The sequence below is a fragment of the Salmo salar genome, chromosome ssa27 (assembly GCF_905237065.1).
Source record: "Salmo salar chromosome ssa27, Ssal_v3.1, whole genome shotgun sequence".
Taxonomy (NCBI): Eukaryota; Metazoa; Chordata; class Actinopteri; order Salmoniformes; family Salmonidae; genus Salmo; species Salmo salar.
Window position 1 is genome coordinate 12,382,362 of NC_059468.1, and position 9,302 is coordinate 12,391,663.

Genomic DNA, 9,302 nt, shown 5'->3' on the forward strand with positions numbered 1-9,302 from the left:
TAATCATCAAGTTTGTAGATGACACAACAGTAGTAGGCAGCCTACAGGGAGGAGGTGAGGGCCCTGGGAGACTGAACCCAGGAAAATAACCTCTCAGTCAACGTCAACAAAACAAAGGAGATGATTGTGGACTTCAGGAAACAGCAGAGGGAGCACGCGGCTATCCACATTGATGGGACCGCAGTGGAGAAGGTGAAAAGCTTCAAGTTCCTCGGTGTACACATCACTGACGATCTGAAATGGTCCACCGACACAGACAGTGTGGTGAAGAAGGTGCAACAGCTCCTCTTCAACCTCAGGAGGCTGACGAAATGTGGCTTGGCCCCTAAAACCCTCACAAACATTTACAGATGTACAATTGAGAGCATCCTGTCGGGCTGTATCCCCGCCTGGTACGGCAACTGCACCGCCCGCAACTGTAGGGCTCTCCAGAGGGTGGTGCGGTCTGCCCAACGCATCACTGTGGAAAAACGACCTGCCCTCCAGGACACCTACAGCACCCGATGTCACAGGAAGGCCAAAAATGACATTAAGGACATTAACCACCCAAGCCATGGCCTGTTCACACCGCTATCATCCAGAAGGCGAGGTCAGTACAGGTGCATCAAAGCTGGGACCGAGAGACTGAAAAACAGCTTCTATCTCAAGGCCATCAGACTGTTAAATAGCCATCTCTTGCCGGCTTCCACCGCAACCCTGCACCTTAGAGACTGCTGCCCTATATACATAGACTTGGAAACACTGGTCACTTTAACAATGGAACACTAGACACTTTAATAATATTTAAATAATGTTTACTCATCTCATATGTATATACTGTATTCTAGTGTACTGTATTTTAGTCAATGCCACTCAGACATTCCTCAATCTAATGTTTATATATTTCTTAATTATATTCTTTCACTTTTAGATTTGTGTGTATTGTGAATTGTTTTTAGATACTACTGCAATGATAGATACTACTGCAATGATAGATACTACTGCGCTGCTGGAGCTAGGTGTCACGACTTCCGCCGAAGTCGGTCCCTCTCCTTGTTCGGGCGACGTTCGGCGGTCGACGTCACCGGCCTTCTAGTCATCGCCAATCCACTTTTCATTTTCCATTTGTTTTGTCTTTGTTTTACACACCTGGTTTCAATCCCCCAATTACTTGTTCATTATTTAACCCTCTGTTCCCCAATGTTTGTTTGTGAGTAATTGTTTGTCTTGTATACGGTCCATTATTGTGGGCTAGGTAAATTTATGTTGTATTTTGTGAATCTTGAGTAAATTACGTTGATTACTCATATCTGCTGTCCTGCGCCTGACTCTCTACACCAGCTACACACAGGCCGATTACACTAGGAACACAAGCATTTCGCTACACCTGCAATAACTTCTGCTAAATATGTGTATGTGACCAATTAAATTTGATTTGATTTGGAGTTAACTGCAACTCAGATTGCAGCCCAAATAAATGCTTCACAGAGTTCAAGTAACAGACACATCTCAACATCAACTGTTCAGAGGAGACTGCGTGTATCAAGCCTTCATGGTTGAATTGCTGCAAAGAAACACAAGCAATGGACATTAGACCGGTGGAAATCTGTCCTTTGGTCTGATGAGTCCAAATTCACGATTTTTGGTTCCAACCACTGTGTCTTTGTGAGACGCAGAGTAGGTGATTGGATGATCTCCGCATGTGTGGTTCCCACCATGAAGCATGGAGGAGGAGGTGTGATGGTGCTTTGCTAGAGGCACTGTCAGTGATTTATTTAGAATTCAAGGCACACTTAACCAGCATGGCTATCACAGAATTCTGCAGCGTTAAGCTATCCCATCTTGTTTGTGCTTAGTGGGACTATCTTTTGTTTTTCAACAGGTCAATGACCCAAAACACACCTCCAGGCTGTGTAAGGGATAGTTAACCCAGGAGAGTGATGGAGTGCTGTATCAGATGACCTGGCCTCCACAATCACCTGACCTCAACCCAATTGAGATGGTTTGGGATGAGTTGGATCGCAGAGCGAAGGAAAAGCAGCCAACAAGTGCTCAGCATATGTGGGAACTCCTTCAAGACTGTTGGAAAAGCATTCCAGGTAAAGCTGATTGAGAGAATGCCAAGGGTGTGCAAAGCTGTCATCAAGGCAAAGGGTGGCGACTTTGAAGAATAGATTTTGATTTGTTTAACCCTTTTTTGGTTACTACATGATTCCATATGTGTTATTTCATCGTTTTAATGTCTTCACTATTATTCTGTAGAAAATAGTACAAATGAAGAAAAACCCTTGAATGAGTAGGTGTGTCCAAACGTTTGACTGGTAGTGTATGTCTAAAGAAGAGCACACACACATCACCTTTGACCGGCTAAAAACAGTCAGTGGCAACTGTCTGCCAAAATGGACATGAAAAGTCACACCGGAGAGAATGCCTGACATTGGTGACTTAGAAAATGACCTAGATTCAGGCAGCAAAGAGCAATTATAATCATTTCCCCAGCTTGGCTTTTTAATCTTCACTTTGCATGCTGCCTGTTGTCTGACCTGAACTTTCAAGCCAGGGGAAACACACTGTGCTACTGTACTATGAAGAAATGACTAATCTTATGAATTTGTAGCAGTCTCGCACTAACACGAGGTTTTGCCCATCTTATTTACTGTGGAATAAAGTTGCCCCATCTGAATTCTGTTATACACTAAAAGACACCTCCAGGGCACACATTGACTATTCAGTATTCAGGAACACGCCATTTTTAGGGGGGGGGTATTTCCAAGACAAACACCTAAATGTGGTTGTAGCTCTTGTTTTCAGGGCACGTTCACCATGAAGTCTGTGGAGCTAGTCAGTCAACACGGTGTAATTAGTCAAACCTGAGAAGCTATTTAAATCATCTCTCTGCCTGATGGTAGGTTATACATGTAAAAACAGCCACTATGGTGCACCAACTCACAGTCATAACGTCTATCTTTCTATATACTGTACTACAGTACATATCTAGTTGCTGCCACTCCAGCTTCTACCCCCAAGCCATAAGACTGCTGAACAATTCATCAAATGGCCACCCGGACTATTTACATTGACCCCCCCCCCCCCCTTTGTTTTTACACTGCTGCTACTCACTGTTCATTATCTATGCATAATCACTTTACCCCTACCTACATGTACAAATTACCTCAACTAACCTGTACCCCCACACATTGACTCGGTACCGGTGCCCCCTGAATATAGCCTCGTTATTGTTATTTTGTTACTTTTTATTTTTTACTTTAGTTTATTTACTAAATATTTTCTTTAACTTTCTTGAACTGCATTGTTGGTTAAGGGCTCGTCAGTAAGCATTTCCCAGTAAGGTCTACACCTGTTGTATTCTGCGCATGTGACAAATAAAGTTTGATTTGATCAGATAATTAAGAAACAAAACAAATGGGGAAATGAGCATTGAAACTGGCACGCTGCTTCGGAAATCATGCGTCAGATACTTTCATTTGGGAGAGCATGACGCCCGCATGGACTGGAGAAGCAGCGTCAGTGTCAATAGGTCAGAGAGAGAATAGCGGTGTCAGAGAGAGAATAGAGGTGTCAGAAGCCATTTAAAAACAAACGCACGGTAAGGTCAGCAGAGATGTACCTGGCCGGCTCGTTGATGTGAAGGAGAGATAAGACGGGTCAGCCGGAAGCATTTATTAATCGGCACTTTTCAGCTGGATTCCTCTGAAATCTGAACATCGTGACAAAGCATTGTGAAAATATCTCAATATAAGCTCTATTATATCATTCATCAGGAGCTACACCATGTCCCCATTAAGAAGGAAACCAAGCAAGACCTCTGGGTTTACAGAGAAATGTATTGCAGTCATGCTTACCCAAACGTAATTGTTGGGCAGAACACTGGACCCCAACAGAAGCGAAATGGCTTTCACAGGGTCCCCTCACATTGTCTCACTCATCTCAAGTCTCTCATACAAATATTTGGTTGTCTTATCTGCGGTCTGCAATTCCACTTTCGACACCAATGTAACAAGGGGCTCGTCTTGAAACCAGCAACCTCATTCATTTCCTATTTGAGAAACAATAGTGTAACATAATCTGTTGGTCCTTTTAGTTGCCCTGAATTAATGGTAGTATTCCCTAGAACAATTGAGCATGTACTAAAAAAACTAAAACAAAATAGGTACAGAGCGGGCCGTTCTTTGGAGATAAATTAGTCTTCGTCTGTAGTAGAACATCTAGACGTCTTTGCTTATGGAAGACACGGTCTTCAGCTCACCTATGGTATAGATGCTAGCCCACAACAGATGTAGAACCTTCCCCTTTATCTTCACACATGCTAATCAGGTCATTATCGATCCACTTTCAGCAGAAAACCTCCCAAGATATACGAATTCACACACGCGCATTGGAAAAGGCGACATGACATGGCAGAGCATAAATTAACATTTGTGGCATACAAATGCCATGGCATTCAAACTACAGTACAGGACTATGTTCCTCCATTTCCATGACATTTTTAGAATGCATCTCTACTCAAAAGAAAATGGTTTAAGTTACTATCATTAGCTACTGGCTGATAATGTGAAGAAATCCATTGTAGTTGTCCAACGGCCTTAAGTCAGGTTCCATCAACATTGAATACTCTCGGCTAAAACAGTTGTACATGCGAGTGAACCAACAGAGAAATGGAGATGGCCCTCCGATATACTTTTGACTTTAATCACAGCTCCCAGACCAAGATCATTCCTGAGGCAAGTTCTGGCCAGACAAAACAATATCTAGCATTTACAATAACAGTACAAGGAGGACTGTCAACAACATTTTTATAATCATCGATACTGCCCACTGTACACTTCCAAAATAACTACCGCCACTACAGTAAACAATGGAATGAGTACTTCCGAATGTTGTTTATAATGAATAAAAGTTCCTAGAATTGATCCCTGTGGCACACCTGAATGCAGGTGTAAAATGTCTGACTCATGGCCACCTGCTGATACAATGATTTTAGTCAATAAGCCCAGGTTTGTTAAAAGAGACATTCTTTGAGTTGGGTAATAAATGCCACCCACTAAGCACACGTAAATATAGACTTGTTTACAATAGAATACTATAAGATTCAGAGTGATATCATCCCATGCCCTTGAATTACACAACCGAAGTGTTCATGTAGATGTGTCTCGTCAGGTTAACAGCTCTCTAGTATGTTTCTTTGAAAAGAAATACCATTTGATTCACATTTCGTTAGCTACTGTTAGAATGCAGTACTGTATTTATGGAGTTCTGAATTAAGGATACACATATTGAGACATGCTTGCGCCAGCTTTCAGCAGCTTGGGAATATTTCAATTTAAATCCCCACCGACTACATGTGAGTGTGGTGATGTGCAGACTAAATGGCTATGGCAACTCAGAAGTGAAGAGTAGTAAAACTCATAAGTCCTTGGTGGACAATTGCAGACTTGTTGGGTCAGTTAGTACTTCATAGAACCCAGTCCAGAGAGCAACTCCTTCCTATGTGAGAGGTCCTTGGGGAGGCTTCGCACGGTGCCGCTGACGCACTGCCTATACATATTTCAGTGTTTGTTCCTCTGTGTGTGTGTTTCACAAGGTTATTGCGATAATCAGGTGAGGGGCTGAAAAATGACCTGACTTCTTGTAGACGGGGGACATGGCAGACCCCACACCTCTGAATAATGCAGGGCTGTCTGTCAAGGGCTCACACGTATGTGCACACACAGACATGTAAACAATCAAAATCGACCAGTATATGTTGCCAAGTTTTAATTTACACTATGGCCTTGGTGAACAATCTACTTTCAGCTCTTTGCCTAAATTATTCTCTCTTAGTGATCATCAAGTGCAAACATTTTCAGTAATATCTTCCAAACTCTTCAGCCAATTACTTCAAATACTTCAGCCAATTGCTTTGTGGCATGTTTTTTAGCCAGTATTGCATTTCGACAGGACTGCATCACTGAAATTGAGTAGTTAATTTGTAAGACGAGTCACTCCAAAAAAGAGGGAGAGTGAGTCATCTAGTCATTACAATTGTAAGTCATTCAATAATCAATAAAACGCTGGAGGAGTGATCCCTCTCTATTCCCTGCAGGCTGAAGACCAACTGTCCATTCCTATAGTATTATAATTATAAGAGTGGACCAAGAATTTACCTGGGAATCAGTATTAGAAACTGGTCTGAACTGGCCATTCCACATTCAGGGGAAGGAGAGATGGAGTTAGGAATTGTGATAGAGAGGTCAGAATGAACTCACAGACTGCCAACATGGGCCAGCATCCATGTGGAACGCTTTCAACACCTTGTGGAGTCGCATGATGAATTGAAGCTGTTCTGAGGGCAACTCAATATTAGTGAGGTGTTCTTAATGTTTTGTACATTCAGTGTATATTGGGTGGTTGAAATGCAGAATTTTAGATTCGATTGCACATAGGTTATTTGACTTTGTTTCAATGTTGATAGCGAAATGGTATATTTTAATCAACGTTATTGTTTTAATGTCATTCTGTCAGCCTCAGCGACAATTACTAGAATAATTCAATGGATGTTTTGTGTACAAAGGTGATGACTGAAGTGTCTTATTATAGATTTTCAAATCTGACTTCTCTATGTAGTCATCTACGGAGATTGTCTTTCTGGGCCCGGCGTCAGTTAAACTGCAGTACCGAAGCAAGACTGTAGGAGCAGTCAAAAACATTCTCCTAGACTGGATCCCTGGCCCCTTGGTCCAAACCCTGGCTCAAACCTAGCCCTAATTCTGACCCTTTTGTTCAACTCTGGCTCAACCCTTACCCTCACTCTGGCTCAACCCTCACCCACACCCAAATACCCAATATAATCCCGAATTACCACATCAATCCAAGAACCACTGTGATGAGGCCAATTGGTTCACTTTGGAATGACTGAATCCTTTCATTACTTACAACTTTACTTGACCTGTCAATTAGTCAACAATGGATAGCAGCAGCCCAAAGGTGACCAAATGTGAAAGTCCACATCACTTGCACAACAGCATGTGCCTTTCTACTCAGCAAGTGCTAATTGCATATCACCCTGTAGCCACTTTCCCAATGGACGTCCATCATGGCTCAACACTGCAGTCCAGTTTCCACCTCCACTTGTCTGTGGCTGGGGAGTGTCAGGAAAGTAGGAACTTAATTACGCCTTGGTGATGGAGAGGGATCCTTGAGCTAAACCTTCTGCAGTGAATTATAATGAGACGACACTGATGACAGCTGTTGAACTACAGTGGCAAGAAAAAGTATGTGAACCCTTTGAAATTACCTGGATTTCTGCATAAATTGGTCATCAAATTTGATCTGATCTTCATCTGTCACAACAATAGACAAACATAGTGTGCTTAAACTAATAACACACAAATGATTGTATTTTTCTTGTCTATATGAACCAAGAAGGGATAATATGCTACTTTTGACAAAGACCTGGAGGAGAACAGTGAGGACGAGTCTGTAGATCTCTTTATAACTTCTAGGTCTAATATAGGATGGATCAAGACCCACATGGTGCGCACCATAGAGGCCTGAGGCTCCTTGCACTTTGAGGTCCACAAAGCGCAAGCTGCTTTCTGACTCATCAAAGTCCTGATGCGAAGAGAGGCCAGTGCATGCTTGGTCCCATTTAACGCTCCTCGGGAGTCCAATACCAACGCCTTACTAAATTTGAGAAACGCACAACGTGCCCTCATTCTCTGAAACAAGCTGTGCTCCTGACACCAGCGCTCTTCCTTCGAGATTTACATTGATGAAGGGAAAAAATCAGTATTGACTGTAGGCAAGTTGTTTACGGACCAGAAATTGCTCAGATGTTACCTAGGCCTAGGATATATCTGCTGGACACCATAGATTGAGTCATTTGACATTTATGGTGGACCTATTCTCTAGCCTTGATTGCCCTTACACACTAGCAGATACTTATTGGATTCAATCACACTAGAATAACATTAAAGAGAGGAAATTCCACAGAGGCAATAATTCAAGCCTCAAAGCCTAGAGTGACGTCACCGTCTAGCAAGGGAGCCATGCATGAAGTATCCCAGCAAATGACATATGTGCCGTTTGCTTAGGTACTTTAGGCACTGTAGGTAGAGTCATTCACACAACATTGAGAAACATCCATAAACCTCTCATGTGCATTTAGGCCTAGATATTGAAGAGTAATACGGCATTTGATTTAATCACGCCAGTTAAGCCAATTGTAAAGGTGACTGTGGGAAAGGGAAAAGGGGGATACCTAGTCAATTGTACAACTGAATGCATTCAACGGAAATGTGTCTTCTGCTTTTAACCCAACCCCTCTGAATCAGAGAGGTGGGGGGGGGGGGGCTGCCATAATCAACGTCCACATCTTTGGCGCCTGGGGAACAGTGGTGTACTGTAGGTCATTTTCTACTGACAATGAGATGATCAGTAATCTCACATTAGGCTACATTACATAATCTTGTCCTATTCGTGATGGTATCAGAAGGCACTTTATGTCCAAGTGATCCATAAATTAATTAACATAATTCATCAAAATGAAACAATTGCAAAGTAAGTTGTGCTTGATATGCATTTATACAAGGCATATTGTAGTTTCCTTCCTTCGAACTGTTGCGCATTGAAGAAATTAGAACAACATCAATCATAAAGCATTATACAGAATGTTGACGTCTCTTATTTGATGTAGCACCATAGCAATATGGTAACATGACACCTTTCAACCCGGACTCACGGATAGATGTAACAAAGTAAATATAAACCTGTCTCCCTCCATTTAGTATGATATGTTACATTTCCGTATGACATGTTACGAATTGCAATTCGTACAATATGTAAAAAATGTGCAATACGTATGATATGTTATGAATTCCAATTTGTTGTGTCTAACATTAGCTAGGTGGCTAACATTAGCTAGGCTAGGGTTAGAGGTTAGGGGTTAAGGTTACGGTTAGGAGTTAAGGGAAAGCGTTGGCTAACATGCTAAGTAGTTGCAAAGTAGCTAAAAAGTAGTAAGTAGCTGCACAGTTGCTAATTAGCTAAAATGCTAAAGTTGTCTGTGATGGGATTTGAACACGCAACCTTTGGGTTGCTAGACGTTTGCATTATATGGCATCCATCCTCCCCGACCAACCTCCCTCTTTTCGTTTTAGCATAAGTAACCTTCTGTCTTATGTAACTATAACAAAGTAACATATCGTACTAATTTGAGTGTCACAGATTTACATGTACTATGTTACGTCTAGCCTGAGGCCAGTCTGCAACTTTGGAGGCACAATATAAACATCATGGTAATATATGGATAGGCTCCTAAAGTT